Genomic DNA, 20,398 nt, shown 5'->3' with positions numbered 1-20,398 from the left:
AATCTGTTTTGAAATGATATAAAATAAAACCCGATTTTAAATTTTATTTTACATTAGTTTGTATCCTTTAACTTTACATCCGGGGACTCTAAAGCCCTAGTGAGCTCGCTCACGTGGATGGCAGGTTTGGGATCCAATCTTCAGTGTTATTTAGTAGAGATGCTTGAGTTAAAATAAGTTTCTTTATTCCTAACAGGAATTTGAGATTGAAGTCCCGGAATGGGAAAGATGTGAGTCATTTGATCCGGAAAAAATTGTATTGGAAAAGAGAGGGCATCCTACGTGGATAACACTGAAAGAAAGCGATTCCAAGCCTGCACTCCATGTAAATGAACAATTTAAGTTGTATGATGATAAAATTGAAAGATTGGGTGATATGATTGTAAGAAATCCAGATACTTTTGTGTCCGTTGAAATTCATAATTGTTCAAATGAATGGTTGAATATTACTGGAAAAATATCTGATAACTTGTCTGAGACTGTCCAGAATTGGGTGGACTCGGGGATTGACGCACAATCGTTTATGCGCCCATTTAAAGGGAATTATAAAGGGAGATCTTTTGATTCAGATATTCCACCAAAACAGTATTTCCCCAATTCGTTGTCCTGTAAAGCGTACACCTCTTTTATAAGAAAACAAATAACCGAAAGCTTGAAAAATGGATCATTTAGATTATGGGGTAGAGTAGGTGAATGCGCTCTCCCTAGGGTTATTATGCTTTTGACTGTTGAACCTAGTAAACCTAGACTCTGTCATGATGCACGTTATATAAATCTGTGGACTAGAAATTTGCCTTTCAGTCTCGACACTCTGAAAGATGTTCATAGATAAGTAGAAAAGGACTCGTACATGATATGTTGTGATGAGAAATCGGAGTATGATCACATAAAACTTAAAAAGGAATCAGAAGAGTATTTTGGAGTTCAGTTTGGGGGCTGGATATTTACATATACAACACTGCCTTTTGGGTGGAAAGCCTCCCCGTATATATATCAAACGCTAGGCATGCAAGTTACGTCGATGTTCAGAGATCTAGGGTTGAATACAGTTCAATATATAGATGACAGGTTTATGGTTTTTAATTCAGACACTCGAAGTTGTACAGCATTTCAGCATACTACCATTGACAGTCCCTTGGAAATGGTTGCTATGGTTGTAACTCGTTTGACAACTCTGGGTTACACGCTGGCATTGAAGAAATGTCAGTTAATTCCGTCGACTTTGGTGAAGTACTTGGGGTTTTATGTTGATTCCATGAAACAAGCATATCTATTACCAGAAAATAAGAAGGAAAAATTTATTGCGCTTAGAGAGACAATTTTGAGTCATGATGATGTTGAAGTTAGAACTCTTCAAAGATTTGCAGGGAAATGTGTATCAATGTCGTTAGTCATACCTGGTGCTAAACTTTATACTCGTGAGATAAATGCAGCTATTTCGGTAGGTTTAAGAAACAGTAGAAAAATTAAAATGACTGGAGCTTTATATGAGGAGGTTAAGTACTGGCGTTTCGTCGATAGTTGGAAAGGGTGTGCACCATGGAGGTCAGAGAGGCACTTGCAAGTCTCGATCTCAACGGATGCATCTTTATTTCGTTATGGGGTAGCAGTTATGTCTGGGAAAGATAAAGGTGATGTATTTGGTGATTTTTGGTCTGAAGGGGATGTTAGGCCTATTCATCAGAAGGAGGCGTCAGCTGTTCTTAAACCTTACAGTCTTTGAAATCGGATGTTAAAGATCATAGGGTCGATTTGTTTGTTGATAACATGGCGGTTGTATTTGCTTGGGAGAATCAGGGATCCAGGGATGTCCAGTTGTCAGCTATAATGAAAGAAATTTTTCAGATGGTCTGTGCTCTGAATATAGATTTAAAGTTGCACTATGTTGAATCAAAATCAAATATGGCGGATTACCCATCAAGAAAAATTTCTTATGTTGATACCATGTTGCCTGTTGAGACCTGGGGTTAGTGGAAAGCGTATTCGGACCACATTCTGTGGATCTAATGGCAACTGATTCCAATGCAATGAGGGATTCAGATGGGAATCAGTTACGTCCCCCTCAGTCCGCTGGTGTTAATGTCTTTGCACAAGAGATTTCAAAAGAAACAAATCCATATGTGTTTCTTCCTTTTAGCCTTATATTACCCGTATTGTGTTTATTAAGGGAACATAAGCTCAAACAATGTACCGTGGTAGCACCAACCATGATACCGAAACCGGTATGGTGGCCTCTATTAATGTCATTTTGTGTCGCATCCATAATACTGGGAAAGAAAGGGGACAAAAACATACTTAAGCATCCCTCTAAATTTGGTTTTATAAATGATGGGATGGGTCTAAAATGGGATTTGAAAGCCTAGGAAATGGATTTCAGTACTTAAAAATTGAACATATGGTTTACAGTTTCAGGTTTCCTCGGGAGAATCCATTGATTTGTTTGACATAGACGAAAGGCTAAATATCTTGAAGTCTCAAGGAGAGGAGTCGACACATGCAAAGAAACGCAAACGTTTAGAAGTTCGATTTAAAAATTTTTTGTCAGCTTTACCACATGCACCAACTGTTTTGTCAGTTACACCTAAAGATATTTGTAGGTTTTTAGTATGGAATGATAAGTTTGGTAAAACTCAAATTCATGGAATGTCATGTCCACATATTGGGGAATATGGTATATATAAATGCGGTTGTGCAATAAGATTAGCGGCAGGAACAGTGCATGGAATGATTCAAAATCTGTCTGAAATTTTGTGTATGCATGGTAGGGGTCGTTCATGGGATATAGGCACAGGCATGGGGAATCCATGCCTATCTCCAGAAATTCAATGTTATGAGAAATCCTGTAAAGATGAGCAAGCAAAATCTCGCATTTTACCAAAGCAAGCAAAACCAATATTCTTGGGAAAACTACAAAAGATATCCTTATATATTGACAGAGAACTGTCTCGTCATGATTTATCATTGAGAGAAAAATATGTACTTGTGCGAGACCAGGCAGTATTTAAATTGCAATTTTTCGCAGGCGATAGGGCAAGTGACGTGTCTAACATTCTGTCACAAGAAGTTAAAACATTGCCAGATCCGTCAGGGTTCGTGTTTAATCACACGTACGGGAAAACATTTCGAGGAGATGGACGGTGTAATATTTTTGTTATTAAAAGATCTAAAGATAAAATAATATGTCCTGTTTTGGGACTTGAACGTTATTATAAATGGACAAGTGATAATGGGATAAACATAAAATTAGGTCATTTGTTCAGACCAGTTACTGAGAAGGGTAGAGTTTTGAATGAAAAGTTAGGATATTCAGCCATATATGAAAGACTGAAATGCTATTTAGTTACATTAGGAATACATGAGGGAGAGACGCCACATAGTTTAAGAGGTGGTTTTGCTATCACAATGGCCGTTTCGGGTGCGGTCAAGGGTCCTGGGGAACTCATGCACCATGTGGGATGGTCAACGGAAGGTTCGGCACACTATTATAGTAGGTCAAAATCGTTGTCAGATGCAAGTAGAGTAGCTGGAAATATTGCCAAGATTACAAGTGATAGGGAGGATATAGAATTGTTCTATAAAACACACGGGGATATGTCTGCACTGTCGCCTGCCTTCAAATGATGTAAATGCATGTTACAACATGTTACTGAAATTATGTTATCACAGTCATAATACACTAATGTATAGTTATTAAATTGTAGTAAATTTGTATTGTATTTGAATGCTGAAACCTTATAATTATTGAATGTTAACCAAAGGGAAATAAATAAATAAATAAGTACATAAAAGTTAATTATTTTGGAGGATTGAGTATTGGGAGAGGTTGGTTATTGATGTGGTACAATAACAAATACATGTAGAAGGAATAATATGGACCAGGAAGATTTTTCTAATTCTGATTTCAACCCAGTACTTAATACAGAAGTGCGTATGAGGTTCAGATAGTTCTCAGTGGGGATATATTAACGACATAGTATGCTACGCATCCTCATTGCGCACATTTCATTAATATTCATTAGAGAACGGCTCAATGTGACTTGGATGCTCGAAACATATTATAAATACAAAAGGAGGAGTAACAAGTATTCTTTTTAAAAAAAAGTTTCTTTTAAAATACCGCTAGACTCTCAAGAATATGTACAACGTATATTATACATATAGATAAATTGACGGGCACACAGTCTTAAACTTGTAGTATATGAACACCCCCGAATAAAAAACATTCTACACAGAATACATGTATAGATAACATAAAAAAAGGGGGATGCATATTACCAGTTGTGTGTTTTAATTGTTGGATTTTTATTTTAAGTATGTCATTCCTCTATATAGCAATTTCTTTTGAAAGTTTAAAACAATGACATATAGGCCTAAATAAAAATAAATAAAAACAACATGTGATATAATACAGGAGAGTTAACAAGAAATCACACTATTCTCCTCCACCACCTACTGTGTGTACTTTTGGTAATAATCAAGGATGTGCATGCGTGACCTTTTCATACAGAGATCTCTCCCTGCTGCATGGTTCTGGAACGAAAAACACCTGTACGCTAATCGATTTATAGCTCTTTGACACACCAATAATACGTTTTGATTAAAGATTACTAGCAATTCATACAAAGACTTTGAAGCAATGTTGCGATGATCTGGGTTGTGGAATTTGACCGAAAACGTTTTAGAAGTCAACAGTAAAGAAAATCGAGTAAATAATAGTGCAACTTAAATTTTAATATTGAAACGCATATCTCACTTTTTGATATATGTATGTAACAAAGTAGTACATGTAGTCTTAACTTTTGAGCAACATGTGTTGATTTCATAAAACTCCATGAAAATGTAGAAAAATTATACAGTCGTTTTACTTATGTGAATTAAAGCTTTATTTATGTTGTTTTTAATGTACCGGCGGTAGTCTATTTTGAATAGTTAAAATGCATATAAAGGAGTTAAGAAAATTTAAAAATTATAAAGTACAGGCACGCAGTATCATTTTGAATGTGTGTGTGGTTGGGGGGGGGGGGGCAGCCATAATTTTTTTTGACAACCTACCTGAAAAAACATTGACAAGCAAAAAAAAAGGTAAAGTGTCCAAACTAGAAAATCCTATTTCGTGGGGAGGGGGAAGGGGGTCCACCTTCCACTTTCTTTTCGAAACACATTATAATACCAAATTACTTTGATTTATCCTACAACAAAGGGGAGGGGGGGGGGGGGCGGCAACCAGCTTTTCAGTGGACATTTACAATAGAAGTAGGTTATGTTTGGAAAAAAGAGGGGGCCCCTCCTGATGCTTGGTGCCTGCAATATTTTTTTAAGAATTTAAGGGTACATATAATAGTCTATCGAAATCTGGATTACAATTCAACTGAACTGTAACAATATTGTGAGGCCAAATTCAAGAAGACATACAAGATGAACTTAATTAGCTGGGACTTGGCTACACATGCTACACATGCATATTTATTTTCAATGCAGATTTTGACAATAATAAATTTGCACACGGTAATAAAACAAATATTGCTTAAGGTTTCTAACTTTTTATTCATCATAGGTTTTCTTATATTTATTCGTAGTCATGCTCGAAGTAAAACAAGACCTGGTTGATGCAATTGATACACATGTACAATATTGCTATAAAGCAAACTTTTTAATTACTTGTACATGTATACGTACAAAATACAAAATTGCATAGATTAGGCTTTTTTAACTCATAATCTGAATTTTCAAAAATGTTAGATATGCACATGAATAATCTTTTAAAAAGTGGATCTTGTATCAAATATGTTCCTTGAATGTTATTGAAGATTATTTTCATTTTATAATTATACCGTCATGTTCTTTTTATAATGACTATAGATTTGGGTAAGAAAGTGTTATTACAAAAAATTGTGTTCGGAAAATAATTAAAATTTTATACATACGAATTCGAAATGTAAAGAGAATTTGTTATCTTGAAAAATATTTCTCAAACCTCGAGATCCATGAAGAACATGATTTATTTGCATTTTTCAAGAGTGATAAAACACGTGCTATGTTCTTTCTATTTATTATAATATCCATTCCCATTTTCTTATTTGTAACATTGTATGAAGATGTATTTAGTAATTCACTATGTTTTAAAATTTCCGATTTGTCATTATGGTCCAACGATTTGAAACTTTAATAAATACATAGATTCAGATGTTGCGACTCAATCAATCCACGAACCAGATCCGCCACTAATGATGTTTTACCGGTGCCAGGATTATTTGAATAGAGTTTTCTTATTTCATTTGGACAAATTTTAAGAAACAAGACACAAACCGCATGTACATAAAGCACATAGAGTATATATGTTTTCCCTTTATCTGGTTCTTTTTATTAAAAGTGAAAACATTTATTAAGTAATCGCCATTACGAATGAGGGTAACGCTTACCCTTAGGAATGTCTTGCGAGTACCGTAGTTTATGACTGAAAATATGCGAAATCATGGAAGGAATTCATAACAGTGTAGGCTGCAGATATCCAACCAAAATTGATATCCTCATATTTTATAACTTAACCCCAGTAATTAGAAATAAAATATTTTTTATGTTTGACTTTAAAAACATACTGTGTATATCTAAGGTCAGGTAATCCCCACTTTTTAATCTTTTTGAAAATCAAAAATATATCCAACCAACTGAATAATTTCCTATTCCTAAATGAAAAAAAAATATGCCCAAATGAATTCATAATTAGTACAAATGAGAAGTACCAAAATAAATTCTACAATTTAATGATTATAATCAGCAATAATTCTGCCATCATTTTCATGAAGAATCCACTTTATTAATTGTTTTATCACGCATGTGTTAATTTTATTTTATACAAGTACTTTCCGTTAAAGTTGTATTTATGTTAGAGAATTTTAAAAGGCCATAGAGCGTATTACTTTTAGTTCGGAGTCGAGTGCATCATATGCAATAGTACTTTTTCTCCGCACTATAACACAAACATGCGATTCCTTTCTTGTCACAATTTATGTCGGACATCATATAATACCTCCATATTTTGGCTAGGATCTCGATCAATATAAGAAAAATATAATATCTCCGAACAACTTTTAAAATTTTTTCACACAGTTCACAAGAAAACATTTCATTCGTTCGATTGGCATTAGTTAGAAATCGGATCGAGCTTTAGCAAAGAAATAAAGAAGCAAACAAACATGCATATCATCGTCAACGCCATTTTCTCTCGATTACATCCAGCATTCATGAAGAGGTAAAGAGTACAGAAAACCTAGAACACAATGAATATTCTATTTGCATAATAATGATATGCGCAGTAAAATTGTTTGTGTAATTTTTAGTTTCCTCTGCTCGTGCAGTTTTGATTTTACGTTTGTGCATTTTATACCCCTTAATCGTGTAAAAAATTTCGGATTCGTGTATTTTTCGTTATTTTTTGTTAAAACTTTCAAACTATGAGCAATTTTTACCGATACGTGCAGTTTTATTTTACTCGTGTATAATTTTCATCAAGCTCGTGTATAAAATCGTGATCGTTGTGCAGAAAATAATTTTGAAGCAATCGGTGTGCCATAGAGGACTTCCACTAAAACTGACTTTCATCCAAATAGCTTCCTTTGATTAATTCAAACAGTTTACACGTTAAACAGCTATTTAACCTTTTTTTTTTGTAATTCTGTTTCCCACAAAAATTATTCCCTTTTGCAATCTTATAATTTATCTGTTCAAAATGATAATATTATACTCCATTTTAGCGGAATTAAAATAACAATTTGTCATTATTAAACAACTTGTCATTATTACAAGACATGAGAACTGCAGCTGTGCTTTATTAAATTACTCTCCCCTGCAATGATGCTTGCGGTCAATGCTAAAAGATTGATGCTTTCTTTTGCTCAATTTATCAAACTACTATATCTAGTATTTTTTAATTTTCTTTAAGTTAATTAATTTTAACCATATCCTATTTTAAAAAAAACCCAGAAAACCAGAAAGTACTCGAAAACAAGTTACAATACTTGCACTAATCCGTCTCCTTAATATTTGTTAATAAATGAAATGTCCTTAGTCTATTATAGATACTTATAAGGTTTAAACGATGGTACATTTGATATAGTAGAATGGATGATTTTTGAGTTTGCTAAATGTATAAAAATCCCCAAAGTACATTTATAATACCTTTTATAAGGACGACCGACAATTGATTTAAGTATTTTTGAATTTATATAAAGCAGAATTTCTCTTGTTCTTCTCATGTTATGACCAATTCACTATTAGATATATCGACGTTTTATCAACTGACAATATTCGTTTTTATTCATACGTTGATTCATTATATCCCAGTGAACTCGGAATAAAAGACACCACAGAGTCTGGCATATCTATTTCATATTTGGAAATTTTACTGGAAAAAGACAATGGTACATGTAGTCTAACAACAAATCTTTATGATAAATGTGATGACTCTCATTAAATTCCCTTTTTATGTAGCAATATACCATTATAACATGCATATGAAATTTATGTCTCCTAGTTGATTCGATACGCAAGAGCATGCACTACATAGTACATACGAACAATTTCTATTGACAAATTTGATAAGATGATATAATTTTCTGGCCGTCTTCTGATAAGTAAATTAAAGGGCTAGCAAAATTTTCTAACTTGATCACAAAGACAATTTAACCTCTTAAAAGATTCTGTACTATATACCTTTTTTCAAAGATGAATTAATTGACAGATGAAATGAACTATAAATGGATATTCAACGAGTATCTAATATATGAAAAAAAACCCATAGCTTTGTGAAAATATGTAGAAACGAATTTAATTTTTCATTACACGCGCTGCCTTTAGTATACCTTCTACATACTTTGAATAAGAGGTGTATCCTGGAAACACAGATGTAGATCAAACTCGGAGAGAATGCATGCGTGAAACGGTAGATGGTGATGAGCTTCTATTCTGTAAAAGCTGGGAATGTACTACACCACACAACTGTACTGAGCAGGAGAGATTAACGGCAAGCGATGGCTGTCAATTCTGTCCAGGTTTGTTCTCTATGTATATAAGATTTTTTAAAAATTTCTTTGCAAATGTAGTTTGAATGATTTTGATATATTTTTGCCATTTTAGTCTTCGGTGAGGAATCACTTTATTTTTATAGCAGTAAAAATTTGGTATTCATTGAATTTCATTTTTATAAAACACTAACGTGAACTTCCAAAAAACTTTAAAATTTTGAAACATTTGTACAATATAACAATATTGATTTTTCTTAACGAGAGAAATTCTTATGCAATTGTTTTGTAAAATAAATTTTGATTGGCTAATGCAATGATGTTTGAGGCAGTTAAACGAGCATTAACGAGAGTGAAAGCTTTTGATTGTGACGTCATAATAGAGGGACGCAAAAGCAGAACGCTCCGTGATGTATTTCATATATATAAAAAAAACTCAACAAAATAAGACGTAAACGTTAAACAAAAGGCATAAATTGCATTAGAATGAGAATAACTATCCTCTAATTTGGTATTTGCGACGTTACTGCTGATTTAGCCTGTAGCAGAGTTTTAATTCCCCTTTGGTATGAATATAGGGAAAAGATATTTAATTCCTAGAGTTATGATCGGAAAATACAAATGTATACATTTTTATTTGTTTTCGTGCTATTTTATTTGCCAGTACGGAAGCCGGTTGGTGCCAGGTAGAAAAAATATTTTATCTGGCGGCCGCCAGATAACTTTCTGGAGGCCGCCAAATAATTATCTGGCGGCCGCCAGATAAATAACTGGCGGCCGCCAGAAACTTATCTGGCGGCCGCCAAATAATTTTCTGGCGGCCGCCAGATAAAAAGATCTGGCGGCCGCCAGATAAGTTATCTGGCGGCCGCCAAATAATTATCTGGCGGCCGCCAGAAATTATATGGCGGCCGCCAGATAACTTTCTGGCGGCCGCCAGATAAGTTATCTGGCGGCCGCCAGAAAGTTATTTGGCGGCCGCCAAATATTTATCTGGCGGCCGCCAGAAAGTTATCTGGCGGCCGCCAGATAATTATTTGGCGGCCGCCAGATAACTTTCTGGCGGCCGCCAGATCTTTTTATCTGGCGGCCGCCAGAAAATTATCTGGCGGCCGCCAGATAAGTTATCTGGCGGCCGCCAGAAACTTATCTGGCGGCCGCCAGATAAAATATTTTTCTACCTGGCACCTACCGGCTTCCGTATGCCAGTATATTTGGGAAGGAGGAATAAAAAAGTAGAGCAAAATTATTCAGCCAGACACACATGTATATAATAATTAACTCTCCTTGTGACAAGCCATTTGATCGGGTAGAGAATTTTGTTTATATCGTATTATGTATTGCCTACATTACAATGACGAGTCAAAAACGTTTAACTATCAATCTGCCTCATATAACATTTGAATTTTGAACGATGTAATTTTCCAGGGTTACTTATCTTAATATTTTTTACACTATGTGAAAGATAATTTATAAGTAATAACTTTAATAATTAGGTTAGTTATTTTGTATAACCTGGGTTTGGACATTTTTACGTCTCCATTTAACACTATTCATATTTATAAAGCTTTAAATCCTCCAGTTACGGTTATACGAATATTTTCTTTTCATTTTTTAAATAATTGAATGAAATGAGTTTGGAATTTTTTGCAACTCATATTTTTAATTTCTAAATGCATCTTTATTAGCATACACCAATGAATTTTTCAATATAACAGGGACCTATACAATCCAAGGGAAAATCTACAATGTCGGAGAGGGTGGAACATGCATCGATAATGCCAACTCCTGTAGCTGTTTGGAGACTGGAGGAGTTTATACAACCTTAGCTGGATACAACAGCGCTCTCTTCTGCAATGCCACTTTGTCCAAAAAATAATGTTCTACTTTAATGAATAATCAGAAAGTGATACAAAGTTTACATTTGTGTATAATTTTTATAAGTTTACTAAAAATATTCTGATATGTTGTATATTTGTGATCACTGTAACTATTGTATTTATACAGCTCTTGATTAGCTAATTAGTCAAAGAAACTGGTACATGTAACTTCAGGTATAAATCGGGTAAATCGGATTGACAATTGAAAAATATTATATTATATCATACAGTATCAAATTATTTTTTATCTTTATATCAAATTCATTCAATGATCAAAAACAATTTTAATTTGACGGATACATGTACTATGAATTGCAATTAAGAGGCGAGATATCTATGTCCGATTCCATAGAGATATAGATAACGCCTGCTTGATCAAAGATGCTCTAACAGAAACGATGAAGACAGTCTTCTTACACTAAACTCATTGATTAATTGATTTTATCAAAAATACATTAATTCCCATTTTAACAAAGAAAGAAAGCATTTTATTGTTTAATACCGGTAAATGCATGGGATGCCTTCGTGTAACATTAGTTTATTTATAAACATAGTTTACCATGTTGGTTCTCAGTCTAACAAAATCAAATTATCTCACGTTCTTGTAGAATAAACGAAGCTTTTGTTAACAATTTATTATCGAGTCAGCCGTATTTGCCAATCGAACATACCTCGATCTCTCTAGATATTTGAAAAAATAAGCATGAGTGCTTCTTCAAAAAAAAAAAAAAAAAAAAAAAAAAAAAAAAAAAAAAAAACCTAAATCTAAATGAAATATGATGGGGTAAAAAAATTATACTTTCATGTAAATTAGTTGAATATGATTTGTCGAGAAACATTTGTTAAGAAACACTGAATAATAAAGCCACGCCCTACAGCTAGCAATAGTTAACATTGCTTGAGGACTGGTGATATTCTAAAAATTATTGACTGTGCAGAATTCATGCGCGCAAGTTTCACTATAATGCGCCTTGGGTGACAATAGTTTTCTTGGGGTGAAAATTTTCAATGTTACACTCAACTTCATGCAGTATTATTTCATCAGTCGTCATTACATCCTAAGTGAAGAACTCGGATTAATTAAGGCATTCGTTGGGCGAAATGTTGTAGGGAAGACTTGAACACTGTGTCAGAATAAATTCAGTGTTTTAGAAATATACTGTAGAATCGTATTAGAAAGTTAAAATGCAAAATGCAAACCATTTATCCTCCCGCTTTGTAAATTGTTGGTGATGAAAGAATTAGAAAGTCTTAATGAATTATATGGTATGGTTCCAGTAGACATCGTCTTTGTTTGTAAGGTTCATTATTATACAATTACATGTATGTATACAATGTAACTGTATTTCAGAAGAATTTGGTTTTAATTCTAGATCTGGAAATCAATCTTCACAGTTCAATTTCTAAGGAAGAATTTCTTTGAGAACACATTTCAGTATACATTCAATAATTTAAAATTCCAATGAACGAAGGTGAGTTCGATCTTCCCTAACTAAACTGGATTCCTGAACTTCATAAAAAATCCTTTAAAAAGATACTATCACCGGGTCCAGCAAATGACAAACGAATTGACCAGCTTTAATTTCTACCGCTGACTTTCATTATTTATGTATATAAGTTTATATTCCTCTGTCGCCTGCATATGGTGTTCAAGTCTACCAACTTATTCGATATTCAAGGACATGCTCTGAGTACGATCACTTTCAAAACCGAGGCAGGCTACTGGACTTTTGCGAAATAGCGTACAGAGAACAGCGGACTTCGGACTTCAAACATTTAAAGCGAACTTTTCAAAGGGAGCGGTATAAAAAATTGAAAAAATATCAAATTACAACAAATCATCCAAATTGTATAGACTTTTAATATCTATAGGTAAATTTAAATCGAAGGATGTTGAAATTCGTATTTTGATTGCTTTATTTAGAAAATTTGCAAAGAATTTATATGTACATATGTATATGTGTATATATAAATTCCCACATCGAAATGTCTCGAAATAAGTATTATATATATATATATATATATATATATATATATATATATATATATATATATATATATATATATATATATATCAGTATGAATTATTAAACTTAAGGAGGTTGGATCATGCCATCAAATGTAATGAGAATTTTTTATCAAGTTTATTTTTAGAATTTATACACATAGCTTAATTAAAAATCAAAACAAAAAATTGGGGTCAATGCGCTTCTTTTGGCACTACAGAGCATTTAGTTTGACCTTTTTGCACTGTAAATACGTCTTACAAATAAATCAATTTTTAAAGTTTTTCCTCCAATATTTTTTATTCAAATAAATTATGGGAACAAAAACAGTCTTAATTCATCTTGAATAGACACATTAAAATTTGTGACAACTAAAAAATTTTCAAATTACTCCGCATGTTCAGTTATTTGACCTTTTTGCACGCAAAAAATTTCATTTTTCTGGCATTAAAAATTTAACACACAAAAATATCATTTGAAAGTAATGACATTTTACTGAATTTAAGAGGAATGGTTAAAAGTATCTTATATATTTAGAAAATAAAATAAAAAGTGGGGGTCTGTGATGTTAATTTTTAGATATTACTAAAATAGTGCTAATTTTAAGCTTAAAATAGGGATATCTTTTTCTTGATTTTCACAATATATTTGCTATATTTATCAAATATGATGATAGAATTCATGAAAGTTTATTTAATATATAATTTAGGACCAGTATAAAACAGTTCACTGCACAAAATTACTCTGTGTGCAGACTGCATGTAAAATTAGGCATCCAAACTTAACATACTTTAAATACTTCTAAAAAACCTTCCGCCACAAAATATAGTTCCTCACTAAATGCTTTTGGTATGGAATTTAATCATGGAGTTTTAACTGAATATAGTTTAATTGGGATTATAGAATCCAAAATTATTGTAAGAATTAAAACTTTATGCGGAGTTTTTGAAATATAGGTTAAGATATAAATCTGCTCAAAAGCTCAGGGGCGAACCTCGTTAAAAGCATCAAATATGAAGTTCATACAAGTCCTACTACAATCATCAAATGAATAGTACAGACGCTAAATTTCCACTTTACATTCTGTACGTTTCCAATTTACAACCTGAACGTACAGCTTCCGATCTATGTGATGAATGATTAAACCTTATCAAATTTTATTAACATATATTATTATTAGATTTCCTGCATAGTTTTTTGATTATTTGACGATGTCAATATTGTCTACAAAAAAAAATAAAAAATTTTGTCTCAAGATGAAAAGTATGCAATCATCAGGAAAGTACAGCCAGAAAAAGCACAATCTACATGTATGTATCCTTCCTTATTACACTATATCAGTTGTTATTTTAACATGAATGGCGTGGTAGTTTCGATGTCCCGAATAAAGTACGCGTTGAGGTTCGGTGAGGAGTATCTAATATAACGGACGTTCCATCACTTTCATCCTCTGCATGCACAAATTCGGGTCATACTTGCATCATGCTTTTCATTTCTCCTTTGCTTGGACACTTAACGTTGGAATATGAATTGAGTGGAAACCATTTGTCAAAACTTTTATTGCATATTTTACTGTAGAAAAACTAAAAATATCTTATTTCAAACATTGGATAATTTCGAAACCAAATTTAATGAAAATAAATTAAAGGTTTCTCAAAGATAAAAAATTGCCCTGTTACTTTTTTTTTACCATTTTGTTAGATATAGAATAAAAAAACGTTGAAGATCCCAAACCTTTAAATTCTCCAGTTATTTTATAAGATCCATAATGAATAGGCACGTGCATCGATTTTGAAAGGGGGGGGGGGGAGGTCGACAACTTACCTTAAAAAATGTTTGACAAACGGGAAAAAAGAGAATTTTCTCAACCCGAAAATTCCATCCAGTGGACGGGGAGTGTATGTGTGGGTGTAGGTGGGTGGGTAGTTGGTTCCATCTTAATTTTAGATACATTTGCATTGGAGAATTTCACTATACAAGTACTGTATGAAGGTCTTATGAGGGGGTAGGGAGATAACCGACTTCTTAATGAACATTTTCATACTTAATTGATAATAAGAATTTAAGTTCGGATACAAGCTCTATATATAAATGGCGTTTAACACATCACATCTGGGTATTGAATTTCAAATCGCTACATATCTGAAAAAGCTGAGGAGATCAGGAATCTGTATCCATGTTTCCTGCAAAGTCAAATGTACATCTCTCTTCATTTCAAATTCGATATACATTAGTGAAAATCGATTTCTCTTTTTTCCCTTTTTTTTTTTTGGGGGGGGGGGGTGTTTAAAAGCGGAAAAATCTTAAAATTCAAGTAAAAATTATTATACACATGTAATAAAATGAAAAATAAGCAAAGAAAAAGTAAATAAAAAAGTAAATAAGAGTGAAAAAAAGAATATACATTCTCGATGTAAGTTCCGATTCCGAAGAAACTGACTGAAACATTAGTGTTATCCAAATGTTCCGCATTTGTTTCTGTTATAAATGTCGCAGAAGTATACAGTTTATTTGATATAACAATAATATTAAATGCCATTGCATTAATTCAAAAAGAAAGGTGATTTATAAATTCTACACTTTGAGTAGTTCCCCTTATTTTAAAGTCCGAAGTCTGTTGTCCACTGTGCGCTATTCCGCAAATGTCCACTGACAGATAAGTTGATGTTACAGGGATTTTAACAACCTCATTTAAAGCAAAGGCGCTTGACGTTTTTAACCTTTCTTTTCATAAATAAAAAAAATCCCCATACTATAATAATAACAAGTATTATTATAGTATTGGGATTTTTTTTTAATTTATGAACAGAAAGGTTAAAAACGTCAAGCGCCTGTGCTTTAAAGTTAGCATTTCTTAAATTCTATGGTCGTTATGACCTTCTTGGCATATACGATCTATCATTGGGTCGTATTTTAACTGACATATATCACACCAATTGTTAGGCTTTTTTAAATACTAAATTTCACTAAGGAGTATTCCGTCTACCTGATCAATACAAAGGCTTAACGGCGGGTGTGACCAGTCGACAGGGAATGCTTACTCCTCCTATGCACCTGATTCCAACTCTGGAATGTCTGGGGGCCCGTATTTTATGCCCTGTTCACAGATTTGTATAGTTTTTTTCCTGAGATAAATCACTTCGTTTTCAGCTTTATCGTTCAATTTCTAATTTAACATGTATGTCAATTTCAAATATTAGTTATTAAGCAGCTTCAAACCGTGTTATGTAACTATCTAATAAGGGTGTCATCTTAATCATAATAATAAGGAAACGGATTAGTATAAGTTTTCAAACTTGTTTCCGAATCCTTTTTGATTTTTGTACTACTTGCCTGTATTTTCTGCTTGTCATTTTCAAAATATGGGTTAAACTAACTTCCAACAAGTGCAAGCTATTGCTTTCCCTTTACAAGAATTAGGATAAAATCAAGTAGGCCTTTGACCATAAATGATACATTTTTTGGTCTTAATTTTCCCGTTTGTTGAAACTAAGGACTGCACTAGTAGGATTATCCAAAAATCACGTAGTCAATCGTCATAAATTTTTATTTCATATCATACTATAACAAAAATTTAAAAAAAGGGTCACAGAGCCTGTCAAATTTTGTAATTTATTAAAAATGCACAATATAATGTCTATATTCATACTTCCGTAATGGGAACGGTTTTAATCATTAAAGTCCGACAGACTAGGTGTGGAATAAAGAAGGGGATGTTTTTTTTTAAATTAGAAACTGACATGATGTTACATGTATGTTGTTGACGTTACAATCTTCTGAAAGAGTGCTCCGTGGTGACAAAACATACTGATCTCAAAATTATGTCACGCGTTCCATTTGATCAAATAGATTGAATTGCAAACATTGGAGAGAAAAAACTAGAAATATGTCCATAGGACATAAATGCCCCGCCGAGGGTATATCAGTAATGCAACATAAAAATTTGTTTTAATGTATGAAAGAGCTAGAGCCACGAACCATCAAAATGTGCCTTAAATTTTAGACAAAATTTAAGTTTGAAACCACTAAGCCTGTCATATGTTATATTGTAGTGCACAATGTCATGCTACTCTACATACAATTTTTGGCCACACAGACCACCGTCTTTAGCACATGCGCAGCATCAAATATACAAATGAAGTTAAAAACTGCTAAAAAAAAAAAACGTCGATTTTATGGTAGTTATTTCAAAATTTGAATGTGGCCACACTCAAGTGCCGATTCCAAACTTTGCAGAGAGAAAAATATTACATATATGCATTTTTAAGCAAATATCTTAGAGGTACTCGAGTGTGGCCAATATGAATTTTACATTTTATGAACGATGAGCTATCAGAAAATGAAGCAAGGTCCTCCATTTTAACAGTAGTTATGAGTTCATTATATACGTAAATAGCTTAAATCAGTTATTAGTATATGAGATTTATTCTTGATAACTACATTATCCCTAATTTGTCAATTATTTTGTTTTAGAATATCTTAAACTCACATTTAACATGTGTTGTTTCATATAAAATTTAAAATTACGTTCTTTTCCTTCATGCTTACGTACATCAATGATGACGTCATAATTTGACGTTTTTGACGTCGACTGCATCTCATAGATAATTTGAAGAAGTTTGTCAAAATAATTTCAAAATAGATAATTGAAAAGTGTCGAAATCCAGTTTCCGATTTTTTGCCAGTACTACATGTTGAACGTAAAATTTATTTTCAGATTTATTATATTAATAAAAATACAAATGCCTAATTCAAAGGTTATTATCTAAAATACATACAATACGCAAAAATTATGCGCGTTTTAGATATACATGAAGCGGAAATAGTTTGACTTGTTCACACACTGACATTTTATATGAAGAAATTATACGGTTAATTGTGTTCTCGATCCAATTATCAATAATTTTATTTAGCTAACAGCTTACATATCATATACCCGTTTAAAAAATAAAACGACTTAGAATTTTTTGACGACCACAAAAAGGGAAAAAAGAAAAAAAATTCCAATGCGCGGAAAGGGGGGGGGGTTGTTTTGACAATAAAAAAAAAATCCCTGAAAGGGGGTGCGGGTGTAAGACATTTGTCTTGAACAAGCCTCTAAACAGACTCTTCTTACCAATTTACAGGGGTCCCTGTTTCTTGTGTGCATGTGTGGAGGAGTGTTTTCAAGGACATCTATCGGTCATTTTATTATATAGATCTAATAACTCTGAAATTGAATAACTCCGGAACATCCCCCCCCCCCTCCCCTATAGATCCGCGCATACGTATATGCATCATTTTGTATCTATAGAAAAGTGTCCGACCCAATGTCAAATGTATCCGAAATTCTATTACATCTGAATGCATTTTGAGGTACAATACCGAGGTGATCCAAATAAACTGAAAAAAGGTGTCCGACTTACGATTTGCACACATAGGATATATAAGATAGTAATGCCTTTCCAATACATATTTTGGACCCGCATTTACTATTAGATGGTTTGCCTACATGTACCGGCTTTCTAAATCACATCTAGGGTGATCAGACATAGCATGGATCGGACGGCTTTAACAAATTAGATCATTAAGGTAAAAAATTAGATTCAAAGGATTATTAGTTTAGTTAGAAGGGAATTCCTACGGAAGTGATGTAAAAATGTTACTTAAGGGGGTGACAATTAAACAGAAAGAATAAAGCTTTTGAAATATGAATAGTCCAGGACATACTTTATTTGTCAATCTATATTATATACTACCTATTTTAATACTACAATAAACGTGAAATTGGGACAATTATTTTGTTAGAAAAGGCCCTTCACTTAAGACTGGTAGTTTAGCTGGTTAAGCTTCAATTATTTAAATAAAATGTGGCAAGGTGGTAATTTTGACGGAATGGAGGAGTATGGGGAGAAGAGCAGCGATGAAAAAGTTTATTTAATCTAATAAAAAAGTAGAGGAAGGTCTCCAAACATAATTTGACCCTGCCCCTTTCCCGGGTACTACTCTTCTGAATGTGCATCTTTTCTTTGTGCGATTTTAAATGATGATATTTTTATAAACACATGAAACACAGAAACAATCATTTACTGATGTAAATACTTGAAATGTTCAACAATATAACAAAGAATAAACATACGTACTGTTTCCTATGCAGTACATTCTCATGTATACGTTTCGAAATTAAAATGCATGTGTAACGTGGTTCCGCTACGATACCCCCCCCCCCCCCCCCCGGACCAAAAAAAAAACAAAAAAAACCACAAATGGAAGCGATAATAAATTAAAAACTAAACATGATTCTGCTTTTAGGGCAAGATACATGTCTGATAGGAAAAAAAAAAACTTAATTCAAATACGTGTATTTAGGGGAGGGGGTCAAGAATTTTTTGTTGTCTAATATCGATAATTATTGTACATGAAACTTTATGTAAATGTTTATATGAATCAACAATTATAAGACATACCATTTATTTACAGTTTATAAATAATAGTACGTTATAATTAAATTTCATTCAACATTCATCATATTTACTTTTAAAAGGGAGGTCATGTTGAAAACTATGTGAATTGGGTTTTATGTTAGAAACACAGGCACTTGTTTCGGTAATAAATTTTTGACCTGTAGTATAATATAATAGCACTTGTTTCGGTAATAATGACTTGTTTTGGTATGTGCTAATCCCGGGCAGAGATTTTGATCGGCTAAAAATCTGCTTCTAAAATTACATCGCATAAACATCGTAATGTTTTCAGGGAAAATCAGACTTAAACAAATTCTTTTTATTCACTGCAATATTTAAACACTGGAATTGAATTATTAAACCCAGTCATTTTTTAATTTTGTTCTCTGTCCGGGATTAGCACATACCATTTCATGGGTTAAATCGACTTTTCCACTCGGCGAGCAGAGATTTGACGCTCACATGCTCGCTACGAAAAGGATTTGACAATTACCATACTGGACACCACTTTCTATTGAAAATATGTATTTGTATTTATATTTCTATCCAGTTCAGATGAAGCTTTCAAGAATTTATTTTTGATATCAGAAAATAATGTAGATTATAGCATTTATAAGTTATACGTCTATAGTATAAGATACTTTAATACTAAACAAAAGGACTATTGCAATACTCATGTGTACAAAGATAGCAGATACTGTAGAACGCTCCTTCGTCAAATGATTCCCAGTCTCGGGGATACAGATTACATGTATGCTTCAATGTACTATAGGATATAATGCAATCGGTTTACACTCGCGCAGAGTTATTGCATAAACTGCAATATGAAATCAACACCTTTGTTTGTTCGTTTGTTTTTTAATATATTGGTAAAATGATTATGATGCTTATTAGATACTTCTCTATTCCAATTTAAGTTTTTAAATGTGTTCATATAATTGCAATCATGGATTTTTTACGACGTTACGATGTAACATAATGACGTTACGTTACAAATAATGACGTTCCTCACGCAAATTTCAATCAAAACAATACCATAATGTAAAATCTCT

The sequence above is a fragment of the Saccostrea echinata genome, unplaced genomic scaffold (genome assembly GCF_033153115.1).
Source record: "Saccostrea echinata isolate AGI-Se365-2 ecotype Australia unplaced genomic scaffold, CSIRO_AGI_Sech_v1 ptg000028l, whole genome shotgun sequence".
In the NCBI taxonomy this organism is placed as follows: Eukaryota; Metazoa; Mollusca; class Bivalvia; order Ostreida; family Ostreidae; genus Saccostrea; species Saccostrea echinata.
Note: the sequence above shows the minus strand (reverse complement) of the source record.